Source organism: Leptodactylus fuscus, chromosome 7 (genome assembly GCF_031893055.1).
Source record: "Leptodactylus fuscus isolate aLepFus1 chromosome 7, aLepFus1.hap2, whole genome shotgun sequence".
In the NCBI taxonomy this organism is placed as follows: domain Eukaryota; kingdom Metazoa; phylum Chordata; class Amphibia; order Anura; family Leptodactylidae; genus Leptodactylus; species Leptodactylus fuscus.
The window spans coordinates 147479054-147502648 of NC_134271.1; positions in this window are offsets into that span (position 1 = coordinate 147479054).

Below are 23595 nucleotides of genomic sequence, written 5' to 3' on the forward strand. Positions count from 1 at the left end.
AACCAGCAGAGTTGGTGGAAATCAGGGTGGAGGGAGCCTCTAACCAGCAGAGTTGTGGGAAAGCAGGGTGGAGGGAGCCTCTAACCAGCAGAGTTGTGGGAAAGCAGGGTGGAGGGAGCCTCTAACCAGCAGAGTTGTGGGAAAGCAGGGTGGAGGGAGCCTCTAACCAGCAGAGTTGGTGGAAATCAGGGTGGAGGGAGCCTCTAACCAGCAGAGTTGGGGGAAATCAGGGTGGAGGGAGCCTAGTATTAGCAGAATTGTGCAACGCTTATGGTGGATGAGTATGAGGATGCGGAGGAATTGGAGAGGTTGAGTACAGACATGGAGTTTCATGTTGGGGTGCTTTACACAGGTGGGCACAAAAATGAAGGCTCTATCCAGTGGTGGTTCATTTTTATCAAAGTGAGCCGGTCAGCACTCTCAGCTGACAGACGGGTGCGCTTGTCAGTGATGATGACACCGGCTGCACTGAACACCCTCTCAGATAGGACGCTGGCGGCAGGACAGGACAGCACCTCCAAGGCATATAGGGCAAGTTCAAGCCACAGGTCCAACTTTGACATCCAATACGTGTAGGGCGCAGAGGGGTCGGAGAGGACAGGGCTGTGGTCGGAAAGGTATTCCCGCAACATGCGCCTATACTTCTCACGCCTGGTGACACTAGGACCCTCCATGGCGGCACTTTGGCGAGGGGGTGCCATCAAGGTGTCCCAGACCTTAGACAGTGTGCCCCTCGTTTGTGTGGACCGGTGAGAACTTGGTTGCCTACTGGAGGAACTGCCCTCCCTGCCGCCAACGTCACATGCTGGAAACATCTCCATCATATTCTGCACCAATTGCCTGTGGCAAGCATTGATGCGATTGGCCCTCCCCTCTACCGGAATAAAAGACGAGATGTTGTTTTTATACCGGGGGTCAAGGATAGCAAAGATCCAGTACTGGTTGTCCTCCATGATTTTGACAATACGCTTGTCGGTTGTAAAGCACCCCAACATGAACTCAGCCATGTCTGCCACAGTGTTAGTTGGCATGACTCCTCTGGCCCCACCGAAAAGTTCAATCTCCATTTCCTCCTCATCCTCCATGTCTACCCATCCGCGCTGCAACAATGGGACGATTCGAAGTTGCCCGGAAGCCTCCTGTATCACCATCACATCATCGGACAACTCTTCTTCCTCCTCCTCCTCCTCCTCCTCCTCCTCCTCCTCCATTAAACGCAGTGAAGCGGACAGATGTGTGGACCTACTCTCCAGCTGTGACGGATCGGATGCTATCCCTAACTCCTCTGTGTGATCTGAGTTATCCCTGATGTCAATCAGGGATTCTCTCAGAACACACAAGAGCGGGATTGTAAGGCTCACCATCGCATCCTCAGAGCTCACCCTCCTTGTGGACTACTCAAAGACCCGTAGGATGTCACAAAGGTCTCTCATCCATGGCCACTCATGGATGTGAAACTGAGGCAGCTGACTTTGTGGCACCCTAGGGTTTTGTAGCTGGTATTCCATCAAAGGTCTCTGCTGCTCAACCACTCTATTCAACATCTGAAACGTTGAGTTCCAGCGTGTGGGGACGTCGCACAAAAGCCGGTGTTGTGGCACATGCAGGCGTTGCTGGAGAGATTTTAAGCTAGCAGCGGCTACTGTCGACTTGCGAAAGTGGGCGCACATGCGCCGCACTTTCACCAGTAGCTCTGGAACATTGGGGTAGCTCTTTAGGAAACGTTGCACCACTAGGTTGAAGACGTGGGCCAGGCATGGAACATGTTGGAGTCCGGCAAGCTCCAGAACTGCTACCAGGTTCCGGCCGTTATCACAAACGACCATGCCTGGGCCCAGGTGCAGCGGCTCAAACCATATTGCCGTCTCATCGAGGAGGGCATCCCTCACCTCGGAGGCAGTGTGCTGTCTGTCCCCCAAGCTGATCAGCTTCAGCACAGCCTGCTGACGTCTACCAACGCCAGTGCTGCAACGTTTCCAACTCGTAGCTGGGGTCAATCTAACAGCGGAGGAGGGGGGGGTGGCGGAGGAGGAGGCGGTAGAGGAGGAGGAGGAGGGGGGTGTTCTTCTCGTGTCCCTGCCAGGAATTTTAGGCGGGGAGACGAGGTACACCGGGCCAGTTTGGGAAGCAGTCCCAGCCTCAACTACATTCACCCAGTGTGCCGTCAGTGAAATGTAGCGTCCCTGTCCGCATGCACTTGTCCAAGCGTCGGTGGTCAAGTGGACCTTTGTGCAAAGCGCGGAACTAAGGGCCCGCCTGATGTTGAGTGACACGTGCTGGTGCAAGGCGGGGACGGCACACCGGGAGAAGTAGTGACGGCTAGGGACGGCATAGCGAGGTGCCGCAGTTGCCATCATGTCCAGGAAGGCGGGAGTTTCAACAAGCCGGAACGCCAACATCTCCTGGGCCAGCAGTTTAGCGATGTTGGCGTTCAAGGCTTGCGCGTGTGGGTGGTTAGCAGTGTATTTCTGCCGCCGCTCCAATGTCTGAGAGATGGTGGGTTGTTGTAAAGAAGCGCCTGATGGTGCCTTTGATGGTGCAGGAGAAGGATATAAGACAGGAACAGGGGAGGATGAGGGAGAAGTCAACAAAGTGGCGGAGGCAGATGAAGTGGTGTCCTGGCTCGTCCTCTGGAGTGCATCGCCAGCACAGTCAGCCGTGGCAGTGGCAGAGGCAGAGGCAGTGGCAGAGGCAGTGGCAGTGGCGTGAACGGCAGGCGGCCTTTGTCCTGCCGTTGCTGCCTGCCACTGATTCCAGTGCTTGGATTCCAAATGACGGCGCATTGAAGTGGTGGACAGGTTGCTCTTCTCAGAGCCCCTAATCAATTTCGAGAGGCAAATTGTGCAGACAACACTATATCTGTCCTCGGCGCATTCCTTGAAAAAACTCCACACCTTCGAGAAACGTGCCCTCGAGGTGGGAGTTTTTCGGGGCTGGGTACGAACTGGAACATCTTGGGAGATTCCGGGTGTGGCCTGGCTTCGCCTAAGCTGCTGACCTCTGCCTCTGCCTCTAGCTACCCTTTTTGGTGCTGCACCTGCCTCAACATCCACACTACTTTCCCCGCTTGACATCCCCCCTGTCCAGGTCGGGTCAGTGTCCTCATCATCCACCACTTCCTCTTCCAACTCCTGTCTCATCTCCTCCTCCCGCACAATGCGCCGGTCAACTGGATGCCCTGACGGCAACTGCGTCACATCATCGTCGATGAGGGTGGGTTGCTGGTCATCCACCACCAAATCGAACGGAGATGGAGGAGACTCTAGTGTTTGAGCATCTGGACACAGATTCTCCTCTGTTAGGTTCGTGGAATCATGACGTGGAGAGGCAGGTTGAGGGACAATGAAAGGAGCGGAGAACAGCTCTGGGGAGCAGGGACAGTTGGGGTTATTGTTCTGTGAAGCTTGGGAATTTTGGGAGGAAGGAGGACAAGACTGTTGGGTAATAGGAGGAGAGGAGGCAGAGTCTGACTGGCTGCTGGACAATGTGCTGTAAGCGTTCTCTGACAGCCATTGCAAGACCTGTTCCTGGTTCTCGGGCCTACTAAGGTTTGTACCCTGCAGTTTAGTTAATGTGGCAAGCAACCCTGGCACTGTGGAGTGGCGCAATGCTTGCTGCCCCACAGGAGTAGGCACGGGACGCCCTGTGGCTTCACTGCTACCTTGCTCCCCAGAACCATTCCCCCGACCTCGCCCACGGCCTCGTCCACGTCCCTTTCCGGGAGCCTTGCGCATTTTGAATTCCCAGTTAGAAATTGGCACTATATACCAGTAGCAAAAATTGTGGGTGCACGTAACCCCAATATATTCTTTGAATTCCCAGTCAGACAATGGCACTATATACCAGTAGCAAAAATTGTGGGTGTATATAGCCCCAATTCTATTGCTAGGGGACTTGCAGGGTATTTCTGAGGTGAAGGTGGGGGGGGCACACCGTTGGAACGGGGATTTGGGGTGTATATATGGGATATACGGGAATACACTGTCAGTGTATTCCATTCAGGATCCTGGGAAAGCTGGGTTGCAGCGATTGAGCCCGTCAGTGCCACGTTACACTGACAAGCTTCTCCCTGGAATTTAGCTCTTATAAGAGCTGTTGGTTGTCTTCTCCTTCCTATCCTAGCCTGTCCCTGCCTACCCAGAATCTAAGCCCTAGATAACTGGACGGAAACCTCCGTCCCCGGTGAATTGCAAGCTCAGAATGACGCGAAGCTGGGCGTCGCTGTTCTTTTAAATTAGAGGTCACATGTTTTCGGCAGCCAATGGGTTTTGCCTACTTTTTTCAACGTCACCGGTGTCGTAGTTCCTGTCCCACCTACCCTGCGCTGTTATTGGAGCAAAAAAGGCACCAGGGAAGGTGGGAGGGGAATCGAGTAATGGCGCACTTTACCACGCGGTGTTCGATTCGATTCGAACATGCCGAACAGCCTAATATCCGATCGAACATGAGTTCGATAGAACACTGTTCGCTCATCTCTACTATCTATCTATCTATCTATCTATCTATCTATCTATCTAGTAGAATAAAATGCAGAAGCAGCACAGCATACAAACCGGGTGCAAAGCCAAACTGGAAGGTGGCTAATGTTCAACTTTATATAGAAAATGGAAAAAATGGCAGCACTCCTATCTATCTATCTATCTATCTATCTATCTATCTATCTATCTATCTATCTATCTCCTATCTATCTATCTATCTATCTATCTATTTCCTATCTATCTATCTATCTATCTATCTATCTATCTATCTATCTCCTATCTATCTATCTCTCTCCTATCTATCTATCTATCTATCTATCTATCTATCTATCTATCTCCTATCTATCTATCTATCTATCTATCTATCTCCTATCTATCTATCTATCTATCTATCTATCTATCTATCTATCTATCTATCTATCATCTATCGAACATGCATAAAAATCAGGTTCTTCACATCCCTGGGAAGCTAACATCCTTATTTTTTCTCTTTTTTGTGAAACTTTATTCTTTCTTTTTTCTGAATTTTGGTAAAATCCAATTCTTATTCCAGGTTTGACCTCTGAAGAAATCTGTGGGGAGACAATAAATGTCTCCAGTGAGGTGGGAGGAGAGGTGACCCTCCCTGTACAGCAGACTGAGGTCCGGGACATCACCTGGATGAACCACAGAGATCAAAATATCTTTGCAGGGACAGAACCTGGGAAACCGGTGACTATTAGAAGTCTGATCTACAATGGACGACTGAAGTCTACGGCCAATGGGTCATTAATTATCACCAAACTAACCAGAGAAGACCAAGGAGTCTATAAGGGCAGCGTCCTGAGGCGGACATCAGGCCAGTGCGTTCAGTTCTACAATCTGGCATTAAATGGTAAATTTATGTAATTTACTAATCCATGTTCCCTTGTATAAAGAATTTCCAAAAACATTAACCCCTTAGCGACCCTTGACGTAACTGTACGTCATGGGTCGCATGGGGATGTATGGAGCGAGCTCACACGCTGAGCTCGCTCCATACACGGCAGATGCCGGCTGTATCATACAGCCAGGACCTGCCAATAACAGCAGCGGTCGGTGCCCGAGCCGATCGCTGCTGTTAACCCTTTACACACTGCGGTCAAACGCGACCGCAGCGTGTAAACGGCGCCGGCGGCACGGGCGCCGCCATGTTTCCCCGATCGCCGCCCTCCTGAACGTCACGTGAGGGCGGTGATCGGTTGCTCTGACAGCCGGAAGCCTATTGAAGGCTTCCAGGCTTGTCTCTGCACTAGATCTATTAGACGATGCCAGAGGCAGCATCTAATAGAAGTGCTGCGATTTTCCTATTCCCTGCAGTACTGTAGTATTGCAGTGAATAGTATGAGCGATCAGACTCCCTAGGTTTCAAGGTACCTAAGGGGTCTGATCATAAATGTAACAGAAGAAAAAAAAAAGTTTTTAAAAGTATTAAAAAAATAAAAAAAATATAAAAGTTCAAATCACCCCCTTTTCCCTAGATTAGCTATAAAAGTAAATAAAGAACATTAAACATAAACATATTAGGTATCCCCGCGCTCCAAAATGCCCGAACTATTAGAATATTAAAACATTTATCCCATACTGCGAACGGCGTAGCGGCAAAAAAAATAAAAACAGCCAAAAAGCGTTTTTTTCAACACTTTGCCTCCTATAAAAAATTGAATAAAAAGTGATCAAACCATCAGATCTTTCCCCAAATGGTATCAATAGAAACGTCATCTTGTCCCGCATAAAAAGACACCACAACCAGCTCCATACATGGAAATATGAAAAAGTTACAGGTGTTAGAACATGATGACACAAAAATTTTTTTTCTATTTTGCAAAGTTTATCATTTTTTTTAAAAGTATCAAAACATTTCAAATACTATATAAATTTGGTATCACCACGTTTGTACTGACACGTAGAACACAGGTAACATGTCATTTGTACCAAACAGTGAACGCTGTAAAAATTAAACCCATAAGAAAATGGCGCAAATGCATTTTTTCTCCAATTGCACCTCATTCTGAATTTTTTTCCAGCTTCCCAGTACATTGCACAGCATATTGAATGGTGCCATTACAAAGTACAATTTGTCCCGCAAACAATAAGCTATCATGTGACTCTGTGAACTGAAAAATGAAAAAGTTATGGCTCTTGAAATGTGAGGAGGGAAAAACGAAAATGCGAAACCAAAAAATGGCCTGGTCCTTAAGGGGTTAAAAAAGTTTCATAAGAATATAATATACATGAAAATAAAACTGTATCACCAGGATGTTTAATGACTCAAGAGTAGGGTTGAGCCGATCTTGAGATTTCAGGATCGATTTTAAAATCCAATTTCTGATCATTTTCCAACCGATCCCGATCGTGATTGTGAAATTTGCTCGATCATCGAGCGGAATCCGATCTTTCCTGATCCCGATCACTCAACCCTACTCAATAGCAAAAATAAGAGGAACAAAATCACCATGAATAGATAAGGCAAATCCCTTTAACTGGTCGTGACATGTTTTTGACTCTAGAAATATTTCGATGTCATGACCTCCATGTTGCCACTAGGTCAACATAACATTTAGAGCAACCACCAATGCGAAAGACACATGTGACTCCTGAGACATTGGTAGTAAACCATTAGTTACCCCAGAACTTTTTTTTGGGAGAAATTTTCTTTACCATATTAAAATATTGGTTGGAAGTAAACTTTCAAGGAAACTAAGATGGATGAACAGATTATTAAGACCTTAAAGGAAAAGATTAATCTTGAGGCTCCTGGGCAACAATTTAAAATCCGAAACAGGGTCCCCTAGTGTGTGGGATTTCTCTAGTTATGTAGCAAAGGGTCGTCGACCACCAGGGCCAGGATGTTCTTTCTTCAACCCTTATAGTTCCGTCTCTCCTTACTTATCTTCTCATATGGTTATTGTCTTCGTGTTCTTTGGACAAATATCCAGTAAACTGTGAGCTTCCTTCCTTTTTCCAGGTTTGACCACTGAAGAAACCTGTGGGACTACAAAACATGTCTCCAGTGAGGTAGGAGGCGAGGTGTTACTCCCTGTACAGCAGACTGAGGTCTGGGACATCACCTGGATGAACAACAAAAACAAAAATATCTTTGCGGGGACAGAACCTGGGAAACTGGTTACTATTAGAAGTCCGATCTACAATGGACGCCTGAAGTCTACGGCCAATGGGTCATTAATTATCACCAAACTAACCAGAGAAGACGGAGGACTCTATAAAGGGAGCGTCCTGAGGCGGACATCAGGCCAGTGCGTTCAGTTCTACAATTTGAGCATAATCGGTAGGTGTACCCTCCTGTAACCTATTTTGAACCCCTTCCCTTCATTCTGAGTGGAGTGTATACTCAGTGTGAAGGCTCCGCTGCGGTTCCATAGGAATGAATGGAAGCAGCCGGCATACAGCCTTAACCCCCTGAGCGCTGGCTGCATCCATTCATTCTAGTGGGAGACTAACTCACATTTCTAGTAGCTACTTACCTGCAGATATGGCTGGTCCGGTGCCCGGTGTTCTTGTTGTTCTTCGCCTCGCTGTCCCCGCCTCCCAGGTTAGTGTTAAAGAGCTAGGAAGAAGGCGGGGCTTGTGACTTAGGAGAGTGTGGGCGGGTACAGGGTGGGGAGATGTGACGTCTCCTCTCCCACTACCCACCCACACTCTCCTAACCTGGGAGGCAGGGGACAGCGAGGCGAAGAAGAACGACAACACTGGGCACCGGACCAGCCATCTCTGCAGGTAAGTGGACACCAGGGGCGGACTAAGAAGCCAGAGGATTAAAAAAATCCTCTGGCTACTTAGTGATTTAAAAAAATCACTACACAGCGTGGATTCTAACAATTAAAGCGTTCAATTGTTAGATTCCATGCTGTATAGTGAATAGGATTGCTTTTAAAATCTGATCTCCGATTAATAAAAAATCCCATTGACTTGCATTGGGATCGGAATTGGGATTGAGATCGGGTTCGAATGAAAAATGATTGGAAATCGGATTTCAAAATCGATCCTGAAAAGTCAAGATCGGCTCAACCCTAATGGGGACACCTAATATGTGTGTGTCACTGTGTCATCAGCATTGTAAGCTAGGTATGTGTATGGGAATCTCCTGCTGGTAAACTGGGGCCTACACCAAATGCTGCAACAGACCGGTGTGTATTTACGAGCAATGTATGCCACTATACGCTTATACAATGGTATATGTCACCTCCACTATCACTCCAATGGAAGTCTCAAACTCAATCTGAAAAGAGCCTAAGAGATCTGATATGGTGACAAGCGGCAGGTGGGGGCTCTGTCTTTATTTGACTTACATATACCACTGGTCAAAGGCTGGAACCTCCACCACCATCGCCTGTCTATATATAGGACATGTGAATTATGGGGTTTCATATCATGTCTGCTATTTGCATACTTCATAAGTCATTGAGATGTCTTCATTTTTGGTTTAGAAGAGGAAGTCTCCAGAATCCCAAACACAACTTTATCAAACAGCACTGGAGCGACCACCACAAGGAACAACACTAAGACCAGCCCATCCAGAAAGCAGGTCACAGGTACCATCAGGGGGCTATGGAGCTATATTTCTGATAAAGTGTTATCTGGTCTGATAATTGTCACGTCCTTAAAGGGAAAGTAACAGACTAAACGGCAGGAACCATACTTAGGACCTATACATGATATATAGCTTTACTGTATAGGAGAAGGTTCAGGACAACTTGTATTTTATTCATTTATACAGTTCTAGGCAAAGGTTTTAGACCATTGTGGAAGGAAAAGTTAAAATGCTTTCAGAAATAAAAGGGTTAATGGATTATTTCAACAAAATGAAGTGAATGAAGAAAAGAGAAATGTAAGCATTATCAATATTCGGTTTGACCTTTACCCTTTGCCTTCCATCAGATCTTCTCGATACTTGCAGATAGTTTTTGAAGGAACTCGGCAGGGAGGTTGTTCCCACCATCTTGGAGAACTAAGCCCAGATCTTCTGTGCCTACTCCAACCCTTCTGTCTATACATGTCATCCCAAACAGACTGAAGATGTTGAGGTCAGAGCTCTGTGGGGATCATATCATCACTTCCAGGACTCCTCCTCCATAGGGCATAGGTCACACCAATTATTGATGGGATTTTTTTGCATAGCATTGTATGTAGGCTAGTTGTCTGGGCTAAAATGGACAAGGACCATCTCTGCATTCATAGTGGTCTTCTAGTGTGACCAAATTGGTTTGTCCAAAATGGATCCTCGAATACAATGAGTTGGATTCAGGGATACAGCAGATATTCTGTTTCGTGGAGATAGGGTCCCACCCCGTCCCACCTTATTCCAACACAATTTCTTGTATGTGGAGCTCTTTTACCGAATACAATGAGTTGAGTCGGTGTGACCAAGGGTGTGGGTAACATGGAAGTTGTACATGTTGAGTAGAGAAGCTCTCATTGTCTCTTCTGTTTTCCTTATTGTATTGTCTTCTTCTGAGCAAAATGTCCCACTGTGACCATCAATAACAGTCTGTCTTTCATCTTGTAGTATGGATCACAATAATCCTATGTGTGCTCGCCACAGTTGCTCTGCTCTTGATATTCATTATTACCATCTTGGTGACTAAACTTCCCAAAGGTACGTGCCAACCAGCTTCATTGTTCATCTCAGTGCACCAACGTAGTTCCATCATATATGGAAAGAGCTACGATACATGTCCTTCAAAAAGTCAGTGTTTTTGTAAATTGTCCTTCCAAACTTAGCATTTCATTTCTTAAAGCTGAAGATTGTGGACGAAACATGTTCCTCAATCTCCTGGAAGGAGGAAGTTATAACCAAAATCAACCATTATTTCAGCACATGGACTAAAGTCTTCTGCTCACTCGGTCGCACCTCCGTGCAAATATGGCTTTACTCCATTCATGTTTCTCTCACAACCAGGGCTCCAGCCCACAAGGGAAAGTGGGACACCTCCAGTAACTTCTTGAATGAAGGCAGCAATAGTATCTTGTGATATTTAACCCAGATTTCTGGGCAGTATTTGCAGGTCACCATAGGGACTGACATAACTAAATAAAATTCAGCAAGGTAGAATCCAAATGGGCACCATGAACCTCTTTCCTCTAGACATTGGTAGGGCTTCCAGCCTGTTCCAGCACTTGTCTGAAAGTGAGAAAACCTGCTACATCTTCCATCACTTGCATCACAGCTCCCTTGCTAAAATCTTGCACATACGTGTAGTGCGCCATGACCATTTAATTCCTCATACAGTCCTGTGCATAAACCAGCCATGGAGTTGTTTGGGGCCTGCACAGTACTATAGGGGATGACTATACTGAAAACATACCCAGTAACTCCATATAGTCAGCAGATATTAAGGATTCCAGTAAGTGGTGTAAGCTATTAGCAAGAAGTTGTTGGAGTAGGCCCCCAGAATGAGTTAAGCCCTGTAGCACCTATGCTATCCCACATACTAGAATACCCCAAATTGTGGTTCCCTACATAGTATGATGCTCCATCAGTGGTCTGAAATAGAATAATATCCACTTAATGATCTCACACAAAATAATTCCCCCTGGTACTCCCACACAGTATAATCTTGCCTCAGTAGCTGCCATAGAACCCCATGCTAAATCACCATTCACCCTGTGGTTTATGTGGTCCTGGCTTTGGTCCTCTATCTGCTCAGCATGGTTTTCTCCATCCTGTGGTATTTTGCCAGATTTCACATTGACGTTTACTTATTATTCTTTCTTGACCATCAATGATGGTCTCCTTATGGCTAGACCACAAATATGTTTTTAGAATCCATACTGTATATAGAGTTTAAGGGACTTTCCAGAGGAAATGGAAATCCTGGGGGGCCGTGGTGGGATAAAATATGTAAAGAAGTAATGCTTCACCTTCTCCTGGGTCCACCATTCTGGCATTGGCCACTGGCTGGGCCAGAAGGAACGCAGCTCAGCTAACAGCTGTGATTAATGATGGGACTTAGCAGTCACACCTTGGATACCGGTGACATATTGGCAGTGATGTCACTGGTATCTTCATGTGTCCGATGAGTCCAGAGATTGGCCACAGTGGTCACCTATGCCACCTCACTTCCTGCCAGTCCATTGCCTTCACGGGATGGAATCAGGGACCTGACACTGGAACAGAAGACCAGTGAGCGTGAGTATCTTTTTCTTTTTTTTATTTTACCCTACCACAGCCCCCGCTAGGATTCCCCGTATTCCTAGAAAACCCCTTTAATTACTTCTATTAATTTACTTTTGTTTTATCCTCTGCATTGCTAGGGGACCGTGATCAGGAAGATAAGATGTTGTACAGCAAACTGGATGAGAAATGCTTACAAAGAGGTTAGTCACACCCTGGACTTGACCCCAATCAGTGGTCCATTACATTAGTATAAAGGATAATGGGCAGGAGATTGGTTTTTTTTGCAAAAATGATGGAAATATATCAAAAAGGGATTACTCAGAACTGAGGACTTCTTAGTTCTGGATCCAAAGGGGAAGCATGCAAAAATAGGGACCTCAACTTACTGGTATAAGGAGGTCAAGTTACCACCACATTGGGGAATAAATTGAGGAACTTGGAGAAATCGTTTCACTTTGTCTAAAAAGTCTTATTTGCAAAAAACAAACAAAACTCTTTGGTGCAGAAGAAAACAGGTGACATCTTGTGTGGTCTACGTTGTCAACCACAAGTCAAAAATAGATGACGTGGGCAGATCTAAAGAACACGTATTTCATTTTGGTTCCCATCAACATATACCAAAGTGTCCACACCCTTAACTTATGAAAAATTTCGGTAAGGACACCAATTTCTCATCAAATTAGTTGAACACACTATGGGAACATGGTAACAAAAACCTTATAGCTGAGGTCCCCAATTATGGGGCTGGGGATCAATCGGTATCGGGCCACAGAATGCTCTTCTAGGTCCTGGTGTCGGTTTCTGGTACTATACATAGCGCTGTGCCATAGTCAGAGAAGTTATTGTGGCTATCTTTGGTCATAGTTCTGTTTTTCACCTCAAAGTCTCATATGTTCAACAGGATGTTTTTTTTGTTTTTATTTATCTCTTAGGTCTTCGACAAAAAAATGTAGTGGTGAGTTGGGCTGACTTATTTTTTATCTGATAATACAAAAATTCTGTATGTCTTGTTCTATGTAAAGCAAATATCTCCAGTTAGTAAAAGTGTGAAACTATAAGGAGGGATCCCTATAATTATTAAGACTTAAAACATTAAGATACAGAGTCCCAAAAACAAAAAATAGATCCATAAACAAATGGAATACTCTTACCATATGGTTTATCTAATGGGATACAGAGGTGGAGTCGTCCATTTAAAATCGGAGTTGCTGTGAGGGTGTGAGAGGGATATCAGTCCCTAAACAAGACTCCCACTCTAACAAGGTTGGTCCTAAAACTGTCCCTATTAAACCCTATTTCATTCTTCCCTCGACGCGTTTCATACCCAGTTAGTGGGTGCTTTCCAGGGAATTTGTTGGAGACAAGAAACACTGATAGTCTTGGCTGTAAATAGCTTCAAACTCCTTGTTAGGGGGAGCTTTGTGTGGTCTCACAAGTCAGATGGTGTGAAGAGGGAGGAGACTGCTGGAAAAGACACACAAATAACTGCAGCTGCTAAACTACTACACTACTGTATAGTGGGTAAAGATTATGCAAATCTATTCTCCAGGATGTAATTAGGAGAACAGTGCCTCTGTATGCTGCCCTCTAGGGGCAGCCCCCTTAACATCATGCATGATTCGATTAATGAGCCTACTGACATAATGCGGGGATTATTGCCAAACTAGTATTTCTATTCCAAAGGAACAGATTCCCAACATACAGAGTGCACTGTTCTCCTAATTACATCGTGGAGAATAGATTTGCAGATTTTTTACCCAGAATCCCCAGCGGAGCAGGAATTACTTGTAAGTCTCCGTACCCCTGTGTAGGCACACACTCTCCCTAATCTGTATGATTATCCCCTGAGCCTGGTCTATAGTCTCTCATTCTGCCAAACTAGTATTCCCTGCGCTATGCTGATGAGGTCCAAAACACCGAAACAGTGCTGTCCATAGCTGGGAATCTGTTCCTTTTGGAATAGAAATACTAGTGTAGCAATAATCCCCGCATTATGTCAGTATGCTCATTAATCGAGTCATACATGATGTTAATGAGGCTGCCCCTAGAGGGCAGCATACAGAGGCACTGTTCTCCTAATTACATCCTGGAGAATAGATTTGTATATTCTCCAGGATGTAATTAGGAGAACAGCGCAGGAATGACTTGTAAGTCTCCATACGCCTGTGTAGGCACACACACTCCCTACTGTATAGTGGTGTAAGACTCTAACATAAGACACTACCACTGCACAGAATAAGACAATACATCCATTAACAGCCTCTTCCTCTCCTCTCCATAGGGGTTTGTGAGAGTTGAGTTCGGAGTTGAGATTTCTTTAACTTTTTCCGGACACCGTCATAATAGTACGGTGGATGTCAGGTATTTAAATATGGCGGATGATCAAGAGCTGAGCATCCGCCATAGGCCGAAGAGTGTCTGCTGTATAACTGAACATGTGCATTAACCCCCTGGGGCCTCGGTCAAAGCTGACTGAAGTGCCATTTTGTTAGGGATGACCAGCCCCTGGAGCGAGATCCATGATCCATTACTAAGACAGCCGGGAGCCTATTGAAGTGCCAATACAAGTGCCGGTATTTTGCAACACATTGCATTAGTGATCAGAACCCTGGGGTTCAAGAACCTTAGGGCGTCTAATAAATACAAGAAAAGAGATAAAAAATTCAAATCACGCCCCCCCCCCCCCCTCCCAGTCTAAAAAATTCCCCTACGGTGACTCTGTGAACGGAAAAATAACAAAGTTGTGGGGTTTGGTAGGGCGGGGAGTCAAACAAAAATCAAACAATGTCCTCGGTGGGAAAGGGTTAATAAGATGGATCTGGTCAAAGATGCTGGACGGAACGCCAGGCCCCATGATGGACAAAGAATGGACCCCATTATAGCACATGGGATACTTTGGGCTCTGAAGGTAAATCAATAACACAGATGTGACGAGAGTCTTTAGAAGTTCTGAATACACAACATTCTGTTCTGTGTCTTAAAGGAACAGACGACCGTCACCTATTCTCACGTGAAACTTGCCGTAAGGACAAAGACTACGACTACTGTGTGAATAAGAACAAAAACATTGCTACTCAAAGCTTCCATCCGGCTTCGAAATGACTCGATCGTAAAAGTATCGGATATCCCAATTATTTATATCGAGCAAGGTCTGCCCGGAACGTGACCAGACTAATCTGAAGGCAAATTTTCGGTCATTGACTTTTTCAGAAAATGAAACCTAATTGTCATGTACTATAGGGAGGATGCAGATCAATGCCAGGGATCATCTTTATCTAGAACATAGTTCTAGGACATAGTTGGGGGGGGGGGGGGGGTGTTCATATTCAACGGCACACTCCACCAGTAGACGTAATAATTAGAGATGAGCGAACAGTGTTCTATCGAACTCATGTTCGATCGGATATTAGGCTGTTCGGCATGTTCGAATCGAATCGAACACCGCGTGGTAAAGTGCGCCATTACTCGATTCCCCTCCCACCTTCCCTGGCGCCTTTTTTGCTCCAATAACAGCGCAGGGGAGGTGGGACAGGAACTACGACACCGGTGACGTTGAAAAAAGTAGGAAAAACCCATTGGCTGCCGAAAACATGTGACCTCTAATTTAAAAGAACAGCGCCGCCCAGGTTCGCGTCATTCTGAGCTTGCAATTCACCGGGGACGGAGGTTTCCATCCATTTAGCTAGGGCTTAGATTCTGGGTAGGCAGGGACAGGCTAGGATAGGAAGGAGAAGACAACCAACAGTTCTTATAAGAGCTAAATTCCAGGGAGAAGCTTGTGTGCCCCCCCACCTTCACCCCAGAAATACCCTGCAAGTCCCCTAGCAATAGAATTGGGGCTATATACACCCACTATTTTTGCTACTGCCATATAGTGCCATTGTCTGACTGGGAATGCAAAGAATATATTGGGGTTACAAATACCTTCAAGTCCTGCCACTGCCATATAGTGCCATTGTCTGACTGGGAATTCAAAGAATATATTGGGGTTATGTGCACCCACAATTTTTGCTACTGGTATATAGTGCCAGTTTCTGACTGGTAATTCAAAGAATATATTGGGGTTACGTGCACCCACAATTTTTGCTACTGGTATATAGTGCCAGTTTCTGAGTGGAAATTCCCCAAATAATTTGGGGATTCATTCACCCTACATCTCAGGCTCTTGCCATATTCACCCAGGTTGTCAGTGCTGCACCAGCTCGTTCCCAGACAGCTCGGCCCGAAAAACACATTACCTATATAGAGGATTTGGACAATGAAGACAACATGTTCTAAATCTAATGTCTGCACCTTCTCCAGAATTAAAATAAAGGCAGCGTTTAACTTTCAAATAGCACTGCACAAAGGAAGATCTTATCAGCTTGTCTCATGACATGCTACTGAAAAGTGTCATTTGTGTATCTTAATGTAAATATAGTTGTATAAGCTTTTTGGGTTTTAGGCACTGCCAAGTTATTTATTACCACCCGCTCCCTTATAATGATGATGACGCCAAAGTCACTGTGGGTGTTCAGAGCTCACAGCTTTGGTTGACATTTGTCTTGCTCTCTGTCGGTACCAGCTGTCTTTTTGGATACCGTAAAGTTATGTTGACTTTATTAACAGCTATAGAAGCTTTAGCCAGGTTGTGACGGTGTGTAACCCTAACAACACTAAGTGGGATACACATTAATAGTCAGTCTATGTACGCTAAACGTATCACTGAAGTAATTTTTTTTCCCTCTCCCCTAATATAAGAAAGGAACAGACATTAGACCTAGACCGGGGTTCGAGGCTTGAAAAAATCCAGTATTATTTGTTCTTCATGATGTGAAATATGTGTTGAAAAGCAACCCAAGATGAAGTCAGCCATGTGTGCCAGTGTGTTACTTGGCATGCCTTTGCTGGCCCCAACTGTAAGGGTCACTCTCCATTTCCTCCATTTTCCACTCCCCTTCACACCATTTGTGGTGAAGCAATGGGATGCACTGAAGTGCACCCTCTAGCCTCGTGTGGGACAGGGACATCAGATGCCACTCCAACCCCCTCGTCTTCCTCCACCAGCCAACGGTGCAAAGATGAGGAGTGTGCTCTGAATTTTTTCTGCCTAGCAGAGGCTAGTTCTCACTTACGAAAATGGCCCCACTTTGACCTGTATATCAGGCACAATGGTGTAGGTTTCAAAGAAACATGGCACCAACAAGTTGAAAAACGTGGGCCATGCGTGGACCGTGTTTGAGTCTGGCAAGCTCCAGATCTGTTACCAGGTTCCAGCCATTATCACAGGCGCAAAAATGCCAGGCCCCAGGTGTAGCAGGGAAAAAAAAATGCCATCTCAGCCAGGATGGCATCCCTGACCTCGGAGGCACTGTGCTGTCTGTCCCCCAAGCTGATGAGCTTCAGCACCGCCTGCTGACGTCTCCCCACACCAGTGTTTTAGCGTTTGCCGCTAGTAGCTGGGGTGGAGGTTGCAGCGTCGTAGGGTTTCAGTCTACTCCTGCCATGAATTTTGGCCTGGGAGAGGAGATAGGGTACCTCAGTTTGCACCCCGGGACCAGACTCCACCACATTCACCCTGCCTGTCCTTAAAGATAAGCAGCATCCCTGACCACAGGCGCTTGTCCAAGTGTCGGTGGTCAAGTGGACCTTGCAGCAAAGCGTGGAACTAAGGGCCCACCTGATGTTGAGTGACACGTGCTGGTGCAAGGTGGAGACGCCACACCGGGAGAAGTTGTGATGGCTAGGGATGGCATAGTGAGGTGCCACAGTTGCCATCAGGTCCGGGAAGGCGGGAGTTTCAACAAGCCGGAACGCCAACATCTCCTGGGCCAGCAGTTTAGCGATGTTGGCGTTCTAGGCTTGCGTGGGTGGGTGGTTAGCGGTGTATTTCTGCCGGCGCTCCAATGTCTGAGAGATGGTGGGTTGTTGTAAAGAAGCGCCTGATGGTGCCTTTGATGGTGCAGGAGAAGGAGATAAGACAGGAACAGGGGAGGATGAGGGAGAAGTCAACAAAGTGGCGGAGGCAGATGAAGTGATGTCCTGGCTCGTGCTCTGGAGTGCATCGCCAGCACTGTGAGCAGAGGCAGTGGCATGAACGGCGGGCGACGTTTGTCCTGCCGTTTTGTCTGCCACTGATTCTAGTGCTTGGATTCCAAATGACGGTGCATTGAAGTGGTGGACAGGTTGCTCTTCTCAGGGCCCCTACTCGATTTTGAGAGGCAAATTGTGTAGACGACACTATATCTGTCCTCGGCGCATTCCTTGAAAAAACTCTACACCTTCGAGAAACGTGCCCTCAATGGGGGAGTTTTTCTGGGCTGGGTACAAAAGGGAACATCTTCGGACATTCCGGGTCTGGCCTGGCTTCGGCAAAGCTGTTGACCTCTGCCTCTAGCTACCCTTTTTGGTGCTGCACCTGCCTCAACATCCACACTACTTTCCCAGCTTGATATCCGCCCTGTCCAGGTGGGGTCAGTGTTCTCGTCGTCCACCACCTCTTCTTCCAACTCCTGTCTCGCCTCCTCCTCCTGCACAGTGCGCATGTCAACTGGCTGCCCTGACAGCAACTGCATCTCATCGTCGTCGATGAGGGTGGGTTGCTGGTCATCCGCCACCAAATCGACCGGAGATGGAGGAGACTCTAGTGTTTGAGCATCTGGACACAGATACTCGTCTGTTAGGTCCGTGGAATCGCGAAATGGAGGGGCAGGTTGTGGTACAGTCAAAGGAAGGGAGAACAGCTCTGGGGAGCAGGGACAGTTGGGGTTATTGTTCTGGGAAGATTGGGAATTTTGGGTGGAAGGAGGACAAGACTGTTGGGTAAGAGGAGGTAGAGGCTGACTGGCTGGTGGACAATGTGCTTTAAGCGTTATCCGACAGCCATTGCAAGACCTGTTCCTGGTTCTCGGGCCTACTAAGGTTTGTACCATTCAGCCTAGTTAATGTGGAACTTTTGTGCAAAGTGCAGAACTTAGGGCCTGCCTGATGTTAAGGGACACACGCTGGTACAAGGCTCAACTCACCCTAAGTGCCAAAAACACTGCTGGTGCAAGGCTCTACTCATGCCAAGGGCCTCAATCTCTGCTGGTAGCTCAGCTTAAGGTCCTGTAACTTTGTTTGGAAGGGCTCATGTTAAGGGCTAGAAAAGTGAATTTTGGAAGGTCTTAACACACCTCTCTCACACACACACACTCAAAATGACAGTTAAGGGTGAGGGCTTTTGGATTTCCCATTGTCTATTCCATCCGTGGTTGTCATGGGGAACGTGATTTAAAGGGGTGGTTGTTACTGTTTGTTGAGCTTAAATTGGGGTTTGTGTCCATCCATTTGGGGAGTAAAGAAGGTTTCCAGGTATTTTCCCACTTTTATAGAGGTTTTTTTGAATGTGGAAAGTGTGTAGTTGTTAGGCTATGATGTTGGGGTAATAGAGGGTCTTTGGTGTGTTAGATGCCCCCAGACATGCTTCCCCTGCTGTCCCAGTGTCATTCCAGAGGTGTTGGCATCATTTCCTGGGGTGTCATAGTGGACTTGGTGACCCTCCAGACACGGATTTGGGTTTCCCCCTTAACGAGTATATGTTCCCCATAGACTATAATGGGGTTCGAAACCCGTTCGAACACACGAACAGTGAGCGGCTGTTCGAATCGAATTTCGAACCTCGAACATTTTAGTGTTCGCTCATCTCTAGTAATAATGATCCATCTGATGAATTGACAATGGACTAAGGACTCAGGATTTGTACAATTGTTAATATTTTTATTTTTTGCATATTTTTGTGTACTTCTTGACCCTCCCTCTTGGTCCACTGTAACCGTGCATCATGTGAATAAGGCCTAATTTTCTTTCCGACTCTTTTTGCGGTCCCCTTTTCCATCCGACGATTTTACTCCATTATGGGGTAAGTAATAGAGATGAGCGAGTAGTTAAATACTCGATATTCGATATTCGTTTCGAGTAGCCCCTCAATATTCGACTACTCTAATCAAATATCAAATATCGAATCCTATTATAGTCTATGGGGGGAAAATGCTCGTTTCAGGGGTAGGCAACATTCAATCAAATTATACTTACCAAGTCCACGAGTGAGGGTCGGGCTGGATTCTCCGAGAAGTCTTCTCCGTGCAGCGTCCCCGCGTCGTCATCAGGCAATTAATTCACTCTGCCAGGCATCGGGCCTGGGCAGGGACGACTGCGCATGCCCGCACTACAAGAAAAGCGGCCATTTTCTTGTAGCGTGGACATACGCAGTTGGCTCTGCCCAGCCCCGATGCCTGGCAGAGTGAATTCAGAGCCGGAAGATGCTGCGGGGATGCTGAACGGAGAAGACTTCTAAAGGTAGGAGAAGAACCAGCGTTGATTGGCCGACTGTATAGCATTCGGCCAATCAATGCTGGTTCTGCATCGAATTTTTCCATTCGAATAGTGAGTGGTACTCGATCGAGTACGAGTATTTCGAATACCATAGTATCCGATCGAATACCTACTCGATCGAATACTACTCGCTCATCTCTAGATATAAAGGTAAACTAGACAGCGAAAAGTGTAAATCTGGGCCACAGGTTGGGTTTTATTGGACACCAATACACAAAGGATTACACATGGGGTTCTATCAGCCACAGGATATCATAGGTAGGAACCGTCCATCGTAAGAATCGAGTATTAACCCTTGATTTGTACTTTTTGCTGCCAAATTTTTATTGCTATTATAAGACTACATTATTCATGTGAATTATAGGTTGTGCTATCCATTGAGGTTAGGATTTCTGTGCCCATGTCTTATGTGATATCTTGTGATCATGTGATATCCCGCTTTATACTATTGGTACTTGGTTTTATTATTAGTATGTGCTATGAGTTGCAATATATGCTTGATAATAAATCATATACATCCTATGTTACTTATGGAGGTGCATCATTTCTGTGTGTTTTTCTTAAAGCTGAGTTCACACAGAGTTTTTTGGTCAGGAATTTGGCCAGGACTCCGCCTCAAAATCAGCCTCCAAAAACAGCCTCCCAATAAAATTCTATTGGGAGGCTTTTTTTGGAGGCTGATCTTGAGGGTTTCACTGAAGGATAGACAGTCCACTATGGGAATAAATAATAATAAAACTTCACCTTTATTATTTACCATAAAAAAGATGTCAAATAATTAAAAAACATCCCCCACCACACTAAACATTCACTTATAGTGAGAGCGATAGAGGAGCCCTAACAGGAGTTCACTTCATCTGTTACCTATCGCTACCTCCCTATTGATGTTTTTCATAGGTGGTCATATACATATATTAATGTCCAAAACGGGATCCGTATAATGGCTCCACAGCAAACTCCCCCACCCCTCCGAGGCTACTGGCCTAATGCCACACCAACAGAGAGGAGAGGTACTGATGGCCAGATCCCCGTTCAGACACGCCACTGTATATGACTCACATATACATCACTGACCCTACGCGTTTCATCTTATAGATGTACAGACTCATCAGGGGTCTACAGATCTCACAAAGAAGGGCAGACAAAACTGCTTTCCTATTAGTAGACGGTATGGTGGGCTGACCATCAGCAGGACCGCCGCTATATCATTCAGCGGTAAGTTGCCCTGCTCTATCGCAAATATTTAAACCTCCTTCCCCGCCCACCACAGGTTCATCAGTCCAATGATCGCTGTCAATTCGACACACCTCCACGCATGCGCATATTGTGCTCCTCTGTCGTATACCACATTGCCAGGATACAATCAGTCTAAACCGCTGATCGATCACCACATTCACACCTACTCCTCACACCGGCACGGGAAATCAGGCCCTGCAGCATACATGCTCTGCTATACACAAGTCACCAGCGGGCTGCTCTATATTTCAAATCCCTCTTCGCGCATGCGCGAAGATCTATATATTCCGGGCAGCTCCTCTACTCACTAGCAATAAACAGGCCACTGTAAACCCCGTCTCCATTCCTGCACATGCGCACGAACTTAGACATTTCGTTCTAAGGCTTCGCTACTTAAAAGTCATCAGCAAGCTACTATACATCCAATCCCCAATTTCACGCATGCGCGCACTTAGGCATTGCAAGCCTGTTCAGAACTTGTTGGCCATCTCATCATCCCAGTCACATTTCTTATAGGACCACACCAGACTATTCTAGTGTGCTACAGACAAGGGCACAGTTCTATCAATTCAATGCCCGTGTCCTAAAAAACCATAGGTACAAGGTAAGTATACACAGAAAAAGCTCCTGAGCGGCTCCCATTGATTTCAATGGGAGCCGTCTTTTTGGTCAGGATTTTGAGGTGATTATGGCCTCAAAACCCTGACCAAAAAAATGTTACCCTAATACTTTTTGTGCTTGGTAGCTTTAAAGGGAGTCTGTCAGCAGTAAAATTTGTATCCAGCTAATGACAGTACCTTGCAGGACCGTTTCTACACTTTCCAAAGATACCTTTGTTCTTCTTCATTGCAGCTCCATTTTTATGAAAATTAGCATTTTAGTTAAACAAAAAAACTTAAACAATTTAGCTGAAAAGGGCTAAAAAGGTTCACTTTGACTTTAACGTTTGGCCAAATCCTCCCCCCATTTCTTTAGCGACATCTCCAACTTTATCGCCCTCTCCCTGCCGTTAGGGTCAGTTATCTAGAGCGGAGAGTGAACGGCCCAGAAAGTCAAGAAATGCCCCTAAAGCCGGAGCCCAACTTTGGATGGGATTCTGCAAAGTGGATGGGATTCTGGCTAATCCCATCTACACATTACAGAAAAAAATCTGCATTGTGTAAATTAAACCTATGGAAATATTGACATTTTCCATATAGGTATAAGGCCGGGTTCATACGATGTCTTTTGGCACATAATGTGCCAAGTAGACGCCACGGGATCTTTTGTGGGCCGTATACGCTCCCATTGTTTTCAATGGGAGCCGGTACCGTATATGCGGCACTATTTTGCGGCCGTGATTTTGCTGCGGCCGCAAAATAGCGCCGCGTATACGGTACCGGCTCCCATTGAAAACAATGGAAGCGTATACAGCCCGCAAAAGCTCCCGCGGCGTCTAAGTTCTACATTACAAACCAAAATACTCCGTGTGAACCTGGCCTAATAGAAACAGAAGGTCCACTGAAGAAAACGCTGCAGACTTTCTGTGAAAAATGCTGCAGGAAAAGTATGCAATGCATTTCCAACAATTTTTCACAGCGATCTGCTGCGTGGGGCCTTAGCCTAAAGCCCTTTTCAGTTAAAGGGGTTGTCCAGGCAAAATGCACAACCCCTTTTAACTTTTAAATCAGCCAGGGGTATTGAAAAAAAAATCAAAAAAATTCATACTCACCTGTCCCCAATGGTCCGGTGTCCTCCCGCGCCTCCAGGTTCTTCTGGTTTCTCCCAGGTCTCTTCCGCACGTCCACTGAAGCTACTGATTGGCCTCAGTGGTCACATGATTCATGGCTATAACCATGAATACAGAGAACTTTCCATAGTTTGGCACTTGTCAGAACTTGCCGCGATTTCCTTTATTTCCAGTTTCCTGGTGTGGGTTATAATAAATATATCAGGCTGAGACTTCCCATCTCGAGACCCCCCTACTCCACCCACATTCACACAATTACACAAGTGCGGTACAGAATAGGGGTCGTGACATGTTTAGTGCGAGAAGGAGCCTTGTACCAAAGGTGCAAAGCAAAGGTTTGGAACGCGGTGTAGTAGGAAGAGGTTGGTGCACGCTGTCGCGACTCCAGTAACCAACTGGATAATTCTGCAGACCTCGTAAAAGAAGTGCAAAAGAGGGCAGTTCCACCAGAGATGAAGAATCATTCCTTGATCAACGCCACACCTACAGCTGCAGACTGAGGTTGAGTAAAAAATCTTGTGCAGAAAAGATGGGACTCTGTACCAACATGAGAATATTTAGTAGTTTGTCTGCATGAAATAGATAACTGAAAGGCGGAAAGCCACACACTGGTGGAATGGAATAGGTACAGTGTTTCCAAAAAA